The 19718-nt window shown below is 40.1% G+C and overlaps 1 protein-coding gene across 2 annotated transcripts in view; it reads left to right on the forward strand.

Moving 5' to 3' along the window:
- The first annotated feature begins 6045 nt into the window (after positions 1-6045).
- INSC (INSC spindle orientation adaptor protein) overlaps positions 6046-19718 on the forward strand; it is a 137656-nt gene continuing 123983 nt past the window's right edge. The window contains exon 1 of one of the 2 annotated variants that reach the window (XM_064657424.1): positions 6046-6243. The gene's annotated coding sequence lies outside the window, so the exon portion shown is untranslated. Of the gene's footprint in view, positions 6244-6463; positions 6570-19718 lie in introns of those variants that run through there. The other variant, XM_064657425.1, reaches the window with a different exon arrangement.

The following is a 19718-nucleotide window of genomic DNA, read 5'->3' on the forward strand; positions in this document are numbered from 1 at the left end:
ATTGCTCACCACTCACCAGCTGATGCCCTGCCAATTCCTCTGCAGCAGCCCCTGACCAGCTTCCCCCCAGTTTCTGTATTGACCATGCCATCATGTGTTATGGAATATCCCTCTGGCCAGTTTGGATCAACTGTCCTGGCTGTGTCCTCTGCCAGTTCCTTGTACACCCCAGTCTCTGTGCTGGTGTGGTGAGAAGCTCAAAAGCCCCGGACTTACTCAAACACCATTTAGCAACAACTAAACTGTCAGTGTTTTATCAACATTATTCGCATCCTATATCCAAAACACAGCACTGTACCAGCTGCTAGGAAGAAAATTAACTCAATCCCAGCTGAAACCAGTACATGGATGAAATGAGGAAGAGAAAAAAAGGAAATCCAGGCTCAGCAGAAAGAATAGTTTTCGTTGAGTGAATGCAATTGCAGGATGCAACCACAGCCAGTAGCCAGGGATAGAAAAGAATGTTGGTGGTACCCTTAGGAGTGTTAAGGAGCACCGGTGTCAATGACAGTGCTTACTGACCAGTCTGAGCCCTTACAATGAGAACAATTAATACCAGATTCCTACGAAGGTGGTGGAATTTGCCAAGCATCCAAAAAACAACCAGACCATTTTCAGGTCCTGACTATTTCCTAAAGAACTGCTTGACCCCAGGGGCCTATAGCAGCCATGACAATCTTCCTTTGCAAAGCCTCTTAGAATAGTTCCATTCAAATACAGACATAATTACACCTCTCCTCACAATATTATATTTCAAATATCCTCCCAGTAATCAGAATCACTGCAGTGTGTGAGTGAAGAGCTCCTTTATCCTTACAGCAGAAAGCATACGAACTGTTATGAGCTAAAGAAGGTTTATAATGGGAAAGGCTAATAGAAAAGGCTTTGAGGCATCATCACAGTCATGAAAAAGGCATGACCAAATCTGAGTCTGAGAGCGAGTGACAATGCTGCCCCTTTACTAGAAAATGCCCCAATGGAGAGTGACCGAGAACAAGAATCCTCTGCCTCCCCCGCAGAAAATCACAGCCACAGAGAAGTTGTTGTATATTTCAGTTTGTTCCCATGGTTTTAATCTTCTAACTTGCTCTAATTATTCCTGTTCAAGGCTGATTTACGTTTGGCAACTTAATGTTAAAATAAGTTCCCTTTAACAGAGCAACACTCATGCTTGTAGGCAGGATGGGGGGAATATGACGTGTTCAGATGCATTGGGAAGCAGTTTTTTGGCAAAAAACCCTCTCTGATACTGGCAGTGTGCCTACAGATTTTTCCTTATTTGCAGTAGGCCCTCAGTTTTCTGTCTCCCCTTGATGAAGAGCAGAAGTGTTGACCTCATAAGGGATTCCTTCCAGTTTATTTCCCAGGGTTTTTTTGGTGCTAATGCATAGTTTATTTAACAACTGAATGTTTTTTACATAAGCAGTATGTAACACAATAGTAAGCCCACAAGAAGTTTCAACCAGCTGTTCAGTGTTATGCTGCAGCACTCAGAGCTCTGCTTTCCAGAACAGAGCAGGAGTTCTCAGCATCCTCACTCTGGGACAGTCACTTCACAGGTGGGAGTGGGAAATGTCTGACAGCTGTGTAACTAGGAAAGTCTGTAAAACCCCAGCATCTCATAGGAACAAAATTTCCCCAAGTTTTATCAAAATCAGCATCCCAGTGGCTCCCTACTAAGGGAAAAGCAAGGAATTAGCTGCTTTCTTCTTTCAGGAACTGCTTGTCATGTGGAGATGAGCTCAGGGGGTCTGTTGGAAGCAGAGGAGCCATAATGGATGTAATACAGCACATGGCAAAGAACTGAGAGCAGAAAGTTTAATAAACAGCATGGAAATCTGTAGGAAAACAACCTTTGCTGGTTCTGCTGCCTGTAGAGATGCAGGCTTTGCAGTTTCTCTTTGATGGGTGTGTGTTCACAGCACGGAGGTGGGTCAGCTGGGGGGGTGACAATTTTTCCAAATAAAAAGCAACTTGTAGTGGTGGTTTGATCATGGAACAGAAAGTGAGACCACAGAACAAACAAGTGGTTGAGGAATAGGAATCAGAAGTCATAGCCAACTGACTCTAAAGGTCGGACTGATGGGTCTGCTGTCACCTACACACAAAGACACACAAGCAGCATCCAAATTGTGTTTCAAATGGAGGAAGAATTAGTAATGAGTGAGCTCTACACTTATGAGTGTTACTTCAAGAAACTTCGCTGAAAGTCTGCAAAGTTTGTGAACTGTAACCATACACAGAAACAAAGTGAGCTGGCTTGACTGAAAACCTGTTATTTGCTAGATTAGCAGTTTGCAGAGATATGGTTTAGCACTAAGTGAGGGTTTCTAACTAAAAAAAGAAAAATATTGTTCAATAGATATTGATTTGTCTGATTATATGCAGGGTCTATTTAAAGTGGAGACTCGTCTACTTTAAAAAAGAAAAAAAAATTGTAGTGAGTGTGTCCGAGTGCATTTACTGTTGGAAGCATTGGATTCCCATATATTGTTCAGTTGGTTTTAAAATGTATAAGAAGAAATGCATTTTTTCATCCTAAATTGTCTTATCTTTGATGAAGTGTAGGTGATCCCATGTTATATCTCTGGTGCTATCAAAGTAGCATTTGACATAATGAAGGAGATTATACATGTCCCATGGTCATTAATATTTCTGAGGAGAATAACAAAGACTTTTTCTGATAATTACACTGTGGAAAGGGTGCTGGTTCTGCATGGCAAAATGGGTGAGCTGGAGCAGTAGCTCTGTGGAAACCATCCAGGAGTGTTTTCCTGGTCCCACTAAGTCTCCATGAGTTGTGGGGACAGTGGGAATTTGGTTTCTTTTGAACCCACTAATGAAGAGTGGCAAATGACAAATTCCTGCTGGAATTTTTTTCCCAGTTTTCATTAACCTCTGTATGGATATTATTTTAATTAAAATAATCTTGACAGCACCTATGAAAAAGTTGTGGGGGTTGTAACAGTAATTAAATGTGTTGTCAAAAATGATAAGCAGCCTGGTATCACAGGAAGGAAATTAACACTCTGACCAATAATGAAACAGTAATCTTAATCCAGAGGTTTTTTCCTCTCAGAAACTCTTTAAAATGGATGGATTTTAGAGACCAGGCAATTTTGGAACAAGACAGTTAAGCAATCAGTGCCATAAAACATCTCCATTTTAAAAGTCAATGTCATACTGGTGTAATAGTGGCTGATAGCCAGTCAGCAAGAAATGTGATGTTAATTAGACATTAATAGTGCAAAATCTTGAGGATTTTCCTGCATTTTGGATATCAGAATGATTGGGAATTGTGTTCAGCATTAGGTGCTGGTGGTAGTGGAGTTTAACAATGATCTGCATCAGTGCCAGCTGTTTCTTTGGGTTGTCCACTGCAGAGAGAAGGTGCAGATATGCTGGCAGGCTGTTCACTGCTGTGGGAAAGATAGGGTTTGAGAGCCTTGGTGTCTAGGTTATGTTACCACAAGTCTTTTATTGCATGGGAGCTGTGCTGAGCACAAAATACATGAGTATTTTGGTAAATTACAAACTCCCTAAATTACAGTATTTTGCTCATCTTGAAAGCACTGTTTGTCCTTTAGATGAACTGGCATCAGATTTGGGCAGGCACAAGAAAAATCAAAACTTCTGTGCTGGTGCAGACTGGAAGGCACCATCCTCTCCCCCATCGCACCAGGCTCAGAAGATGCAGGTGAAGTTGCCTTGGGTGCCAGAACTGGGTCGTTCTGCCCAGCATGCTCACAGGGGTCTGGTGAGAAAGGCTGCCCGGAAAGGAGCAAGCTGTAAAAACAGCCACAGTGTTACTATGGGAGAGGGTATCAGGAGTCTGAGCTAAGGCTTGGATTCAAATGGCTCCTTGGTAAAAGAGAACTGGGAATAGTTCATCATCTAGTTCATCACCAGAGCTGATATGGGCAGGCTTGTAGGACCCAGAAGTGGATGAAGCTGTGCTTATTCAGAAAGTCTGAGGGAAAAATGAACCTGAAGAAAGTTTATGGTTTCCTGGGCACCCCTCCCTGAGGTAAAGTCTTCTCTATCTGTCACCAGTGAAAGATTTGCAGGTATCCTTGTATCTAAGGATTAAACAGAGAAATTCAACTCCTATGTCAGCAAGAAAAGGGCTGGCAAGTTTAATAAAGATAATCCTGCCTTATCCTAATCCTGTCTTCCCAAATGTAATCCAAGCAGAACTGCACCTTAGCAGTTAGGGCTCCTTTTGCCCTTCTGCTCCATCCCTGAGCTCCAACTTGTGCTTCTCTCCTTCACATTTTCTTGTCCCACTCTTAGCAAATATGAGAATTAAAGAATGGAATGGTATCATGTCATGTTCCTGGTTAGAGAAACCTGCACAGTAATGTGCCTGAGATGTTTCAAAAGGAAAGCAAGTTCCTAGTTCTGCTGAAGCTTTAATAGCCTGTTGTCTTTTCTGGTAATGTGTGGGTACCCATCTACAACGTGCAACTGTCTACACAGAGGTTTTTTTAATCTCCTTTTTTCATCCCTAAAATTAAAACAAGTCTATTTATTCAGTAGAAAGCTGTATCTCACAAGAGCTGTGATCTGAGGAAGAAGAAAATAAGTAGCAAGATGTTAATGGAAGAGCTTATTTCTTGCTTGCTTTGCGATAATGTCCAGCAGTGTAAAAAGACTGGATCCCGTTATTCCAGAGACTAATTCAAAATGTAGTAAGAGATGTCCAAGGACATCCACACTGTAAGGGAACTTGAAACATCCGAGCAAAAAAGCAACATGTAAGTATGGAGAACAGAGGGACAGCAAGTGCTTCTTTTCTTCTCTGTTCAAATATGTACTGTCTGTTCCTCACAATCCTCTAACTTACTGCTGTGGTTCTCTCATGTCTTCTAGTGCATGTGGATGAAGGCTTTGACCTGAGGGATGGTGACAGCCAGGACCAGCTTACTTCTTGGACTAAGTCAGGAGGGAGCTTTCTACACTTAGAAGTAGCATGGAAGGTAACCCAGCAGGCAGCAGTGGCTGTAGAAGCCCTAAGACAGGCAGGGCAGGGCATTCACTCAGTGAGCAGGACCCACAGACTGGGACTCAGAGCTGTAAACAAGACTAAAAAGGGGTATCAGTGCATAATGGAAAAGGGCAGCGATGGAGGACATCAGAGGAGGATTGATGGGAGCAAAACAGTAAGTGTGAAAGGGGCAATGGGTGAGGAATTTGGAGCAGAGAGGAGAAGGCAGCGGAGACAAAAGTTCAGCCTCCTCGATGATGACAGTGTTTTGTGGAATTGAACTAAAAGCTTCCCTTGTGAGGAAAGTCTCGGGTCTGAATAGCTCAACGAATCAGTAATGATGTTCACTGAGTTCCAGTGTCACCTTCCAGACTGAACGTACACAGGAAATGATCATACTTTCTCATTGATATAATAAAAATAAAAATTAAATCCAACAGAAGTGAAACATATAATTTCCAAAGTATTTTCCTACTTCACAAAGCCAGAAGTTTAAAAAGTTTATTTTGTAAGACAGCAATAGGCAACATGTGAAGTATTTCTAAGGTAACAGCTGTGTCGAGTAAAAACACTAACATACCAGACATAACATGGGTGGTAAACCAAATTTTTAGTACTCTGAATAATATCATTAAATTTTTTTACTGAAATTATTTCATTAAAAAAGATCAGCCTACATATGTTGAAAGTTTGGTGTTATCCCACTACTCCTGACAACAATGCTGTTTTCAAAAAAAAAGTTTTTACAATTTTCTTCCAGTAAAGCACATCTGGATTTTTAACCTCGTTAAAAGTTTTCACTGTGCTTTTAGATCAGACTGTATTGTAATGGAATTGTTATTTATCTCCAGATTCATCCAGTTCCTCCTTTCTGGACTGTCTTACATTTATCAGGGTCTGTAATTACATTCCTCTACTAGCTGACCACTACAAAAATTGAAATCCTCACCACAAATCTGTAAAAATGTTTCCACTTGCATTGGGAGACAAAAATAGAATAATTCCATGTCTTTTTGGACGGATGCCTAGCTGAAACTATGCAGGGTTTGACTGACAAGAGGATGTAGTCTTTGCTGAGAGCACTTTCTTTAAGGTTCTTTTTAGTCTTCAGGAACATTTGACTAGATGAATGAGGAGAGGATTTATGCTAGTTTCCTTTCATTTTTGTTAACTTTGCCTGCTTTTTTGTAACTTTTGTCTCCTGCAACAAAATCTTTTCAGCTCATCGGGCTTATTGAATATATAATCACAAGCTGGTAAGTAGTAACTTCAAGAGTTTTGGTTTGAAATGGCACTCTATTCTTTTGTGTACAGCTGTGCTAGAAGACTAAAACCCCTTTGTGCAGATAAGCAAAACCAGAATTATTTAAATGCTCTGTATTTGCCAGGGTTATAACTGTAAAGTGTAGTCTTTCAGTAGTGAATAAATACAGTTAACACATAGCTCAGCCTGCAAATGCAGTGGAGAGACTCTGAGTAAGTTCAGAATTATTTTGCATCTGAGTGATCTCTCCTCACTGTGCTGCACGGCACTTTATCCGTTTCCTGGGGAATGTGGACGGGAGCTTACAATGCACAGCAGGTAATTGGCTGCTTCAGCTGGAAAAGCAGAAAAAGGATATTTGTTGGTATATGCAGAAAGAAAATGAGGGCAAGTGGTAATTACTATTGGGTGATAATATTTGTCCATAGTCTTCTGAGCTGTCTGTGAAATTAAATCTATACTGGTACTTTGTAAGGGTAGTGAGTGTGTTCAATGAGAAGTTTAAGCAGTTGAGCAACTTTTTCTGTCAATGTATTTTGGACTGGAACTTTCATATGCTTTGAATGTGAAAAAGGAGGTGAATATGTATGTGACAACATGGTTTTTCAGAATGCTTTCTTCTGCTGCTCAAGGCTTGTGTTTCTGTGTCTTAGCACACATTCTTGTGTTGTTGCTTATTTTGAACCATATCTTCACTTTACGTGAATGGTCTTATCTGATGTCTATGGTAAGTGAACATACCTCAGCCTTTAGGAACTCATTTCTGTATTTCTAAAACTTGCGTACGCTGAGGCAAATATTTCCTCTTGGAAAGGGAAAGCTATTACTGGGTTAGACACTTTTTCTCAGTTGCACATGTGGCAGTTTCTACAGACAGACCAAAAAGATCTGTAATGGTATATCTGTGTTTTTTGTTTAAAGTGGTTTATATCCAGATGGGGTGTGGAAGCGTGTTGGCAGTGTAAAGTCAGTTGTACCAGGTTCCTTCTAAAATAAGGCCATTTTCATAAAAACTTTTTATTCTCTGCTTTTTCTATTCATGCTTTCTTTAACTAAATGAACCATGTAGTTTAAAGTCAAAGCTGACAGATACTAGAATAACATCAAATCTGTTTTAATTTTCAAAATATTGTGTAAAACCCCACATATCTGAGGTTTGATAGTTCAAGGATCTTTGCATACAGGTAAATATGCATGGTTAATTTTGCTGGAATTCATTGACACATGAATATAGTATTTACTTCAAAAATCTTTTGCAGTTTCATGTTGCAGGACTTCAGTCCTTGGACAGTTTGATTTTGTTTGCTGAAAATCTCACAAAGAACCATGCACACTGTGTTGGAGGTTGAAACTGTGCTGCATCTGTAGAAAAAGACAAACAAAATATTTTATGGATTTGGTAGGTCTACATGGCTGTATGTAGAGAGGATACTTGGAAGACTGAAAAATAGATAACACATTGTTAGCAGTTTACAATCCTTAACAAACAAAGATTTGTTTCCTCCTCTTTGGTAAAGATGAAATCCAAATGTTTCTTTGCTTCTTTTATACACCCTTGTACTCTTTGAGCTGGCTTTAAATTTTCATCAGTGTCATATGAGGTAAAATATGTATTAAAACATTAAGGAAAATGGGGTTAAGACATGCTCTGTCTAATAAAAGATATTAGTATTTTTTGGCAGTCATCCTTTGGCCTATGTAATTTTTTTTCCAAAGGGCACTGACATTGCTCCTGGTTTCTTTATGACTATCATTCTGTGTGTCGATGTGCTTTTTACCCACTGACCTTTTTTATTTATTTTTTTCTGAATGCCAAATGCTTAATGTGTCATTTCTGGCAGAAATTTCTGGTGATCAAAGAGAAAATAAAATGGGCTTGAAGAAAGTTGCTGGAAAGGCACATACAGGATGGCACAGGCATGTAAAGCTCTTTTTTCCTCCTGCAGGAGTTGCATACCAGTCTTCATACCTACTTAATGAACACAGGAGGAAGCACATATTTTTCTTGGGCCTGGAAAGCAAATGTGGTCTCAGAGTGCAAGGTTTACTACCAGTATAATCAGCTAGAGTGGCATGAGAGACCGCGTGCCAACTTTCTTTTGCCTCCTGTGTACCTGGCCCAATTAACTCCATTCTTCATTCTTCAGTCATCTCCCCAGGTAGCTACCTGGTGTTAATGGGCCATAAAATGCATGGCACTGGTCCATATGGAAATGTTTTGGGGTGTAGGGGGTGTCTCAGCCCTTCATGGGTGTCTCTGAGAGCGTCAGAGGTAGAAGTGCTGTCTGAAAGGAAATTCAGAGGACATGTACCTGTACCCTCTCCCTGATTGCTGGAAGAGACACTTTGAATAATGCAGGTCACCAGATGAAAGCTAGATTAGTTTGGGAGAGTAAATTAATGGCACAGAGGACCCAATGGAGTGAATTTCTGTTAAGCATAAAGAAAAGAACTTCAGCTGGGATTAGATACTGTTGTTCTTATCTCTTAAACAAGATTTCTTCCTTGCTTCTTCCTGCCTGCTTGCCTGTCTCTGTATCTCCCTCCCAAGCAGGGATTAACCATAACTTTTCTAATTGGACTTCTAAACGGATTGTGCTTAGTTACAAGTCAAGTAGCTCAGTTCTTTCCCTGCTATCGCTCCTGTGTTTTCTGGACTCTATCCCTCTGTCTGCAGAGGTCGATGGAGTGGGAGGTAGCAGGGGACAGATGGTCTGGTGGAAAGACAGTCATTCTGCAGACATCAGATTGCAAAGGAAAAGCCCTAGGAAGGCCTGAACTTCAGCAGGTGAAGCTCTGCAGGGAGGGAAAGCACCTCGTGCTGTGAACCCAGCAGAAGGAAAGAGATCCACAACTTTGGGGTAGGCTCATACTTGAAAATGCATTGAAAATATTTTAGCAGGCTTGTGACCTTTAAAAGAGATTAGACCTAGTTATTAGTTCATTTCTACCTAAGCATGTTATTTGAGTGAGTGCTCTATATTAAGTGTGACTAGTATGCAAGTGGCTTTTTTTGGTATTTCATAGAAATTGTGCAGAGCCAAGGAATGTATTTGATTACCTATACCTATTCCTTGGGGTCTTCCATGGATGTGTGCTCAGGCTCAGCATATTATCCAGAACATCAGAATTAAAACTGTTGGTTGAAATTGGAGTGGATCAGAAGAGAAGATCTGAGACTCTGCAAACCTTTATGGCTAAGCCAAACTTCTCAGATCCTACCTTTCTTCTGTGCATATTTCTGAGTGTACCTTTGACATCCAGGCACTCCTGTATGGATCTTGTTAGCATAAGGAAGAGGTGTTGCCAAACAAAAACTAATAACCTGGTAACCAACTCAAATCTGCTTGGAGTGATTTGAAGGAGCACTGAAAATTGGAAATTGGATTTCTGACTCATATTTTTCTGGGAAGGTTGTGACATATTGGGATAATACACCTGCTCTGTGTCACTCTTAGTCACCTAGCAAATTTATAACATTTTGTGAATTTAAACCTGTCCAGGTCTCCTGTCATACAGGAAAAACCTGTGGCACAGCCAGAAATGGTTGGGAAACATTTCCTTGGGAGCTCCTGTGGAGACACAGGGCCACTTGTGCCATGTCTGGTGGCCTAAATAGTTGTAATTTCCCTCCTGATTGTAGAGGAACCATTCAACAACACATTTCTCTTCTTACTCTTTGTGTTTGGGAGGAAAAGGGTTATGTACTGCTCTGTATGCCATGCCTAGATCTGAAAAGTGACCACAGCATTCAACAAACCAAATTAATTACCTGATGCATTTCAGGAGTCAAAAATTTCTTCCCAAACATGCTTATTTTTGTACCTTCATCTTCAGTTAGATCAAGTCACAACAGTCAGGTTTTGGTGGTCCTGAGCTCTCTCACATGGAGCTGCACATGATAATTTCTGATGTCAGAATGCCAACTCATCAAAATTGTAATAATTTAGAGTTACGGAGAAAACTTTTTGGTCAGACCTAACAGAGATCAGTGAAAAGCTACTTCTAGAGAAATTATGCTGGTCTTATATGCTCACAACCCAGACTCTGTCACTGTGTCACCCTGGTAGAGCCCTAATGTAGTCAGTAGAGCCTTATTAATTTGACTCTGACCAGGATAGGCCAGAGTAGTACTTAAAACTCGTAGTTTTAAGTAAGTCATATCTACATGAAAGAATAATTAAATCTGGGACCTTGAGTCATACAAGTGCGACTGGAGAGGACTGAAATTACAACCAGAGGTGCTGGCACCTGCCAGATTTAATACAGTGACCTCTCCCTGCAAATCAAAATGCAGCTCACTGAGTTCTAGAATTGTTAGGAAAGCTCAAAACGCCCAGATGGTGATGGGCCGCTTTCAGCCAGAAACAGCTCACCCTGATTCTTTTTGAGTTCTTGGTTAGGAAGGACTTAAAACTACTGCAGGAAGTGAGCTGAAATATTCAGAGTAATAGTTTTCCAGAGGGAGCTGTGCTGACTGAGGTTGAACTCAGCACTTTCAGCTGCTCTTCTGTTCTCTCAAAGTGTGAAAGGAGAACAAACTCACTGGTTGTGGGGTCTCCCAAGGAATGGCTCACACCAAAATCATTTACTATCGGCCTAGTTGAAGCATTTTCATGTGCACCAGTACTCACATCCTTGATTTGTCTACTGGGACACAGATATACCGCCCTTCTCAGTGCAGTGGAGTCAGGGTTAGTAAAAATGTGCTGCTTTATTTTCACTGTTGTAATTTCAGGAGAGTAAACACGAAAAGGAATAAAAGTCAGATCATCTGAGCATTATGGGCTCTAACTCCCGTTAAGGATTTGCCACGAGAAGGTGGTACACCTTGCCTGAGACAGGAATTCTGACTTTGGGCAGGGCTCAAACCCCCATTTCTATCCAGAGCCATGCAACAGATACACCCTCTCTCACCAGCTCTGTGACTCCCCTTGTGAGGATGTAATCTTCCTTCCCCAGATTTTGCTGTGGTGCAGTGGCTGCCAAGGTCCCAGTGCTGCAGGGAGGTCATTTCCAGGGCTAAACACAGGGAGGCAAAAGCTGGAGTGCTAAACAAACCTTGGTGAAAACTGATCATCTCTTGGCTAAACTCTTAATTCCTTTGGCCTGCTGAAGGTCTGCTGAGGGAGCCAGAGAACTCATGCAGCTCTGCAGCCAGCTGTGTGTGCCTGGTGCAGGAGTTAAAACTCACCAAGACAGTACAGCTGTGTCTTTCATCTCCTTCACTTTAAAAAAATGTGTCATTCCATGTTAATTATCCTTTTCATATATGTCAGAATTGATGTATGATTCATAAATAAGAATATTTTACGTGTTGCCTTTGACACTGCATAAGTCAGGCAGTGACATGGCACAGACTGTATTTACAGAGCCCGTATTGCAGGCGAGACCTGCACTGGGGTCCTGACAGCAGCATGCAGGGCTGGTGACAAGGTATAAAAACTTAAATTCAAAAAAGTGTCTTGGAAGCATTTCTCCAGAACAGAACATTTTGCAGGTGCTGCATTTCCAACCAGTGAGGCCCGCATTAGGAATAGCTTTTCTGTTAGCTAATTTTTGTCCTTAAGAGAAAGCTGCTTCCTTCCTCCCCTCATTTAATTCCTTTGCTGTTTTGACCTTCACCTGTGTGACTCGCTCCCTGAAATCCTCTCGGGAGGATCAGTGTCAGTTCTAATAAGCCAGCTGTCACTTTACACCAAACAGAAAGTAAGTGTTTCATTTGTTAAATGGGCCAGGAGAATACATCGGCTTTTTCTACCATCCTCAGTTTTCTTCTAGGGGAAAGTTACTTTTATGTGACTGAAAGTACACAAAGCGGATTTGAAGCTGCAGATTTAAGTGTCTTGAATGAAGACTGTTATGTAAGGCTTTTCTTTATTTATCAGCTGGACTGAAATGTGATCAGCGTTACAGCACAGGGTCTGGGAGCAATGAATTTCCTTGTGTTTCTAGTAAGAAGATAAGGGACACGCTGCGTAAGGAATGCACTGGGAATTTTTCTTTAGAAAGCTGCACAGGAAGGCACAGGAATAGTAAGATTATTGCACTGAGCTCTTGGCTGCTGATGCAGGATGCAACACTGTTGTTGGGAGTTTTGCCATCGCCTTGATTGTGAGAAGGATAGCTTTTCTCTGTCACAGCTTCTCTTGTGTTTGTTTATTGCTTCCCTTCTGCTGCTGTTTAGTGCTGACAAGCACAACCTGTGCTTCTCTACCAGCTTGCACAGGTGGGTTAGATTTACGTTACCAACCTTGGAAAGTATTTAGGAGTGGCTGTTGAAGGGGAACATCTACTTTTTTCTGCCTTTCACAGAGAAGTTGGTGTTTGGACTTTGCATTCAGCAGCTTGTGGAGCGTAGTTTTTAAATGGTGCTTGACAAACACGAAGACAGTGCACCTCACTAACTAATCACTACAGTGGAGAGCAATTTGAGACAGGAAGAGAAGGTGGCAGCTCCAGTGCAAGAAAGGAAGGCCATGGCTTTTTATCATGAACCAGGAGATTGTGTAAGTATGGCTATGGTTGTTTCTGTGGATTTGACTCTGTGGTGTGGTTTTTTTAAGCTGAAAACAAGACAGCTTGTGGAGTAAGATGATGATGGTGAAACATCAAGCCCTGGCTCTGCACTTAAACTCTGAAGCCAGACCATCTTCTCTTGTAAAGTAAGGCCTTTTGGTGATGCTCCTGAGGGCACTGGCTGCTCAGCTCTCAGGGCAGCCGAGCCTTCTTGCTCAGTATTGTTTGGAGGTATCTCCACAGCATTGTAGCTATATCCCACAGACTCTTTCCTCTCTATGGGCATTACCTCATGAGCTCTTCAAACTTCTCCTGTCACTGCTGTTCCATGGGAGCCTTTGCCAACAGAGACTAAGGAACAGCAAGCTGCTTAGTGCATGTTACAGGAGGCTGCCCAAGCTTTACCATGGAGATCATCCTTTCACCTTCTTGGCTGCAGAAGTAGGGAGGGCAACTTGTATCTTCTGGGCATTTAGTTTGTCCTTGTTTCATGATCTGCATAGGCTGGAGGCTTAGGGTCAAAAATCTCTCTTTGGTAGCACCCTAATTTATGCTCTGAACTAAATGTTTGCAGTAACTGAAATAGATATCTATGAGAATGATTTCAAGATACTAAAATATAGTTAAGTCTCCAATATACCATCCATCAGGCTGAGTGAGCTTTTAAACTGTGTATGTATGACAAATATACATCTTCTATTCAAGTATCTTTCCATGTGTCAGGAAAGGCCTTAAAAATTTTAAATCTAGAACCCCGTGCTTGGTCTTGCTCAGCAATGAGCACCCCTAAATTGCAAAGAAGTGGTTCTGTCTTTGTTGGTTAAGATTTTATGTTGGATAGGGGTGTATTTGATATTTAGGAGTGTGGTTCTCCCTCACACCCAATCCTCTTGGTCACTTCAAACAACTACAAAGGCGGAGGAGGCTACCTAATCTTTAGAAAGAACGAAACAAAAAAGCACCACCAAAACTTCTGGCCATAACAATACCACACCCTAAAAAAAGTACCCTCTGGCCCTTAAGCTGCACAGCTTTGAATAATTGACTTTCTCACCAATGGCTCAAGTTTGTGGCTTTTCAAGTGAATGGAACCAGAACTTACAGAATCATTGTCTGTTCAAGCCACTGCCCATGTGGGAAGCGGTGCTGGGATGATGAGACAAAACTTTCTGTAAGAAAGGAAAAACAGATAGCTTCATTTACAAGAGATCTAGGATTAGCTTTATTTTAAATATAAGTGTATATATAAGTGTATGACTATACAAATTTATATACAGAAGCAACAACAGGTAACTGGCCTGTAAAATGCATAAGCAATAGATGTCTTTCAGCATGCACTATCTGGATTTAAACTTAGAAAAACAAAGAAGATTTTTTTATGGTTAAATCTCATCATGTGAGAGAAGTCAAGTAACTGGTAGACTTGGTGTAAATCCTTGTTGCTAAATTTGGAAAATAGGCAACATGGAATTCAAAAGATAGTTCAGGCTTTTTATTTTTGATAAAACTTGGTCTGTGCCCCTCCCTATGGATGTGGACACAGCTACTAGTTAGGAAAATGCAATGTTCCCTTGTGTAGGTATAAGGCTATGCAGACAGCTCTATCAGTATGCTCTGAGAGTAGTGAAACTGGACAACTGAAAACTTGTTGATGTTGAAACAAATTGTGATTTGTGAACTCAAGCTCTTTTCTGAACTTGAGATTTCTTCTGTGACAGTCTCTGTCCTAGAACAAGAAGCCACAGCATGATATAGCACATTTTACGTACAGTGAGTGTGTCACAGAATTTTATCCTATATATAGGGGGTTTACTACTTATAGTCTGCGTATATGAATTAATAAAATACAGGTTTTCTTCTTAACAACTTGTGATCCAGATAGGGGTTTAGGGCCTTATCTTGGGACATTACAAACACCTTGGAGGAGGAGATGTAAAACATCATCATGCTCAAATAATTTTACTTTAAATATTCTCAACTTTCTTGGCTCAAACACCACCTTACTCTCATCACTCACATTAGCCTTTCTACAGTCCAGTTGCAAGAGAACTTTCTTGGCCAGAGAACTGCCTTTCTCTGTTCCATGTGTCAAGGATTAGCTGGTTTAGTAACTTTACATTTCCCTTTCCTAGCTGTATTCCTCTGAAAAGTGCTGTTGGTAGGCGCCCATAGCAATCACTGAGTACGATGGTCCTGAGTGCCCTGCTGCAGAGGTACCAACTTGTGCAAAGAAGTAGAGCTGTTTCAAAATGAGTTACCTAAAGAAAAAAAACAAACAAAACCAAACCTCAACTGGCTGGACAGTCAACATGAGGTGATTTGGTGAGGAAATGAAAATAATTGGTGTGTATTTTTTTAGTACAAAGTGTGGTTTTGGAATTAATAATGTCTCTGAAGGTGGGATAAATCTTAAGTATGCTTCCTTGTAAAGTGTCCTCTAAGCTTTTGTTGCTATTTTGTTGTCCTCTACAAATGGAGAAGCAATTAACTGCCTATGAAATGCAGGATTTGGAGAGAAAACTTCACACCTCCTGAACCTGTTTAACTTTGAAAGTGATACTGCTTCTGTGTGGCTGTATGTGCTACATGTGTGAATCCACCTTTGTACTTACAAGCTGCAACTGAGTTTTTGCAAGCAGGGATGGACATTTTTGTTGATTCCCACTTAGAGGTTGGTTTCCTACACCTTGGAAGAGAGGGCAATTTTAATTTTATTTATTTTTTCTCTACTCAACTAGGTATAGGCGTGCATGTTTTCTGGTGTTTTTAAAGGGGAGAGTGGAGTATATAAAACAAAAAAAGCAGCTTGGCTTATAATTACTGTGTGAGCAGAAAATGTGTTCCCAAGTTAGGATTAATATAGCCAACACCTGTGAGCTTGTTTCAGTCAAACAGCAGATGCTGTAAATTCCTTAGTAAGTAATTTGGAGTTAATATTCTTCTTCTGAGTGCATAGATCTGTCCTCACCCCCACTTTCTTTCTCTAAGCCCCCGAGATCTACTTTCCCTTTATGTCTCAAAAATGACGCCAAGCACCCACTGTCTGTCAATCTAAAAAAGTGTGCAAATTCCCATCAAGACTTTTAGAATAGCTGTGTTCAGTGAAGATTGTATCCTGTTGGATCTGTTAATCTCTAGCAAAAGTTGAGTTGGGGTTTATACAATTATTTTCATAATATCATGCAGGACCCAACGCACGTTGCAGAAAGGTCAATGATGAAACAGGCCTGGGTGCCACATGCAGGTCCAAAATGAGGTAACAGTAAATTGTAGTGCTGGTAAGTGTCTTGTTGGTGTTGAAGGGTGGCAATGTAGTAAAAATAGAGTCTTTGTTTTGGTCTGAGTGTCATTGTTTTGTGCAGATGTGAAAGCAGAGAAAAGATGTGCTGTAAATGGCCAGGACTTTGCCAACCTTTTAGAGTAGTTTGTTCATAATAAAGTATAAAAATGGTGAAACAGTTTGGTCATAGTTATGAACATGCCACTACTGCATTTTGTTTTTAAACAAAAATAGGACAAATATGAAAAATGAGGATGACAGAGGTGTCTCTTCCACTTGGATCATTTAAGTTTCTAATGTTTCTGGATCCTCCATACTCCCTTCATGATGACCACTGAAAATCAAGCTACCATCTTAATTTTAATGCTGCTCTGAGCAAGGCAACAACCCAGATGAGGTTCAAAGAAGATTGATAGAAACGTCCTGGTTGTATGCACAACTCCTCATCCAAACTAAAGCCAAAGATGGAAGGATGCTTTCTGAGTGCTAAGGATTATGTGTTTTGTTACTGCACTAATAGACAAGAGCGAGGAATTTACTTTCTTTATGAAGTAACTTAACCCAATTTTCTTTAGGAACTTATTTTAAGACAGAAAAAGAAAAACAAAAGCCTCTTTCTAGAGGTGAAAGTAAGAGTAGGACTTCAGAATCCTATAAATCACTTTGTGAAAATGATCCTGCTCATGGACTAGAGATCTGTTCCAGCTCTCACCAAAAATCTACAAACACAAAAAAATGACCTTCTGATGACAGGATGTAATCCAGATATTGTTTGACTCAAGAATATTCTTTTTTCTTCTCACAGTTTCCTTGTTTGTTTCCATGGATAAACATGGCATCTAAATGAGCTGCTTATAAAAATGTGCATTTTCCTACAGTGGGGTTATTTCGCAGACATCTGGTGGCAGATTTTGGAGCTATTTCTGTGGAGAGGCTGACAATTGTGCCTCAAGAAGAGACAGGAGAATAGTTTGAGATTAATCAGGTTCCCTATACCTTGAGTTGCCCTTCGTGGTTTCTGCCTTTATGATCCTAGTTGGCAGCTTTTGCACTTAATGGTACGTTGTATGGGATAATTTTGGCTTTTCTCTTGAATCTTGTGTTTTTAGGACACAACATAGGGAGATTGATACAAATAATTCCTTCTCCTTATTTGTTTGTATTTTCAGTGGAATTCTAACTGCAGTTGTCAAAACCTGAGCACAACAAGCTACATCACAAAATAATAGAAATTAAAACATTTATTATAAACAAAACAAAACCAATGTTTAGTATTGTGAATCTCTGTACCATTTGCCAAAGGCAGACTGCAGTTTAACAGGCTTTCAAAGTAGAAATGTTAAATCAATCAGACCTATTTCTAAGGAAAATAAATGTAGCAATTCTTATCAGATGAATAAATTGTTCCTTTAGAATATTGTTTTGCACCATTATTGCTTCAAGTAGCATTTATGTAGTCTACTAATGAAAGGTCTCTGTAACAGCTAACACACCAGGTACAAAAAAGGCTCAAAATTCCCAATTTCTTTCAAAAGTGAATACAGTGTGTCAGAAAGGAGAGGAGAAGGGAAAGAAGAATAAGAAGCTAGAACTTTTTTCTTTTTTAAATAATAAGAACAGTGAACTATCCTGGGGGGAAAAGTTCCTATGAAAGGATAATATATAAAGAGTTTTTCACACTACCTCAAGTTTTCTTTGTTAAAAATATATTCAAGTTTTCTAGAGTTTTTTTTCAACTTAAAATACTTTTTTTTCCTCTCTTCCTTCCCCCAGCCTGGGTAACTGCAAAATAAGTTGAAGGAATGAGCACAAGGGTAATTGGTTTAAAGAAAATGAGATGGGGATGCAGAAAATTGAATAATATTGCTAAAGAGGGAAAAATCTGCTTGAGGGAGGCAACTGACCCATCACAGTATTGCAAAAGTATTCTTTTAGCTTCCAGGTTGTATTAACTAAATTGCTTTATTAGCTATTACATATACTAAATATAAGTAACTATAACTCTAGATTTTGGAGAAATAATGAAGTGTGACTTTATGTGCCAAGTCAATCTGTTCATTACTTGTTATGGATCTGATTCCATAAACAAAGTGCCCATCGGTGGAGATGAGATCATATCTGAAATGCCAGATGAGCTCTGTAACGGTTCCAGGTCTCTGTAAAGCAATGCCTGACTCTGCAGTGCCTGCCTCCCTTTGACCTGGCTAATGGCTGCTACATTTGGAAAGAATATTTCAACTTGGTGCCTGTTCCTCTTCTTTTTTCCTCCCCTTTCTTTTTTGCCTTCTCAGAAGGACCAGGATCCTCATGGAGGGGAGGCCTGTAGTTTGGCTGGCTCACTCTCTGATTTATTGCAGCTGAGATGCTTCACAGTTTCTGGTAAAAACAAAAAAGTGCATTTGTGTTAAAGACTTTTTATTTTTCTTTTGATTGCTGTGGAGTTTAACTGCCTCAAACCGGGGCCAGACTCTGTTTTCTGTCTCGCAGTTAAGTAACTCTGGCATTTATGATAGCCTGCAATTACTGTACAAACTACAATTTTTCCATTTCAAAAGTTAGCATTTCTCCACTCTTGCAGCATTATCTCAGATACCACAATTATGTGCATCCTCAGGAGGAGGAAATGGCTGTGGCACATCACGTACTGTGGTGTGGTGAGGGTAGGGAAATGTGTTTTGGGGGTTTCTGTGATAAGTGTTCTTATGAAACCAAATTTTCATAAGTGTCTGACACAAAAATTTAGTTCATTGTGCATAATGTGATACCATTCCTAAGAAGACTTCAGGTCTGCTAATCATTGTTAAGTGTTTTAAACTTACGTGTAGCAAGGTAATTACGAGATAAATTGGAGCAAAAAAAAAAAGTGAATACTCAAGGTCTCATTTAGTCTTGGGCCCTCATGAGAACAGATTCCAGGAATCAAGAAGGACAAAAATGTTTTTCCAAGTAGGCAGTGGTCTCAAAGGTTAAAATTAAAACTGATGTGCAAGGAGACCACTTCCTACAGGAACTGCTAAAACAGCAGATTGGCTGTGCCAAACCTGGGAAAACTGTGCTGTGTTGGATTTGTTTGTTCTGATTTGCTCTTTGGCTTTCTGGAATTTGTAGAGTTCAAGCTGAGATATGTGGTACCTAAAAGCAAAGCAAGAATAAATCCCTATCTTCCCTTTTTGTCAGGGGTTTGCTATTTATTTTTTCAGGCAACGTGCAATCTACATATGACACAGTGCAAGTGGGAAGATGGGTTTCATCATTCTCTGATCTCTGATTAGCTGGGTTCCTGATGGCTTCAGTGTTCTGGAAACCGAGGGATATTTGCACGTGGATTTGGATGTATAAGATCTGCTTCAAAAATAGATGCAATTTTAACAAAACCTTACACAAGAGGCGTATAAATATTTCTGCCTTTTGCCAATGTATTAACTAGGGATTTTGAAAAGCTATGTCAATCTGTCTTTTGCCAAAAGCTGTTGGAGGAACCATGTTGCAGCCCTTTAAGTCTGACAGCTTTCTACTCTTGTAGAGCTACTCTGTCAAGCTAAATGTTTTTAATAAGAGACTAACTTTTTACAGGGATGTTGATTAATTTTTTATTATTCAAAGGTAGTACAAGATAACTGGTGGTTTATTTTTCTTTCAGTTAACAGAGATGTAACAATAACCATGCT

Source organism: Pseudopipra pipra, chromosome 6 (genome assembly GCF_036250125.1).
Source record: "Pseudopipra pipra isolate bDixPip1 chromosome 6, bDixPip1.hap1, whole genome shotgun sequence".
Classification (NCBI taxonomy): domain Eukaryota; kingdom Metazoa; phylum Chordata; class Aves; order Passeriformes; family Pipridae; genus Pseudopipra; species Pseudopipra pipra.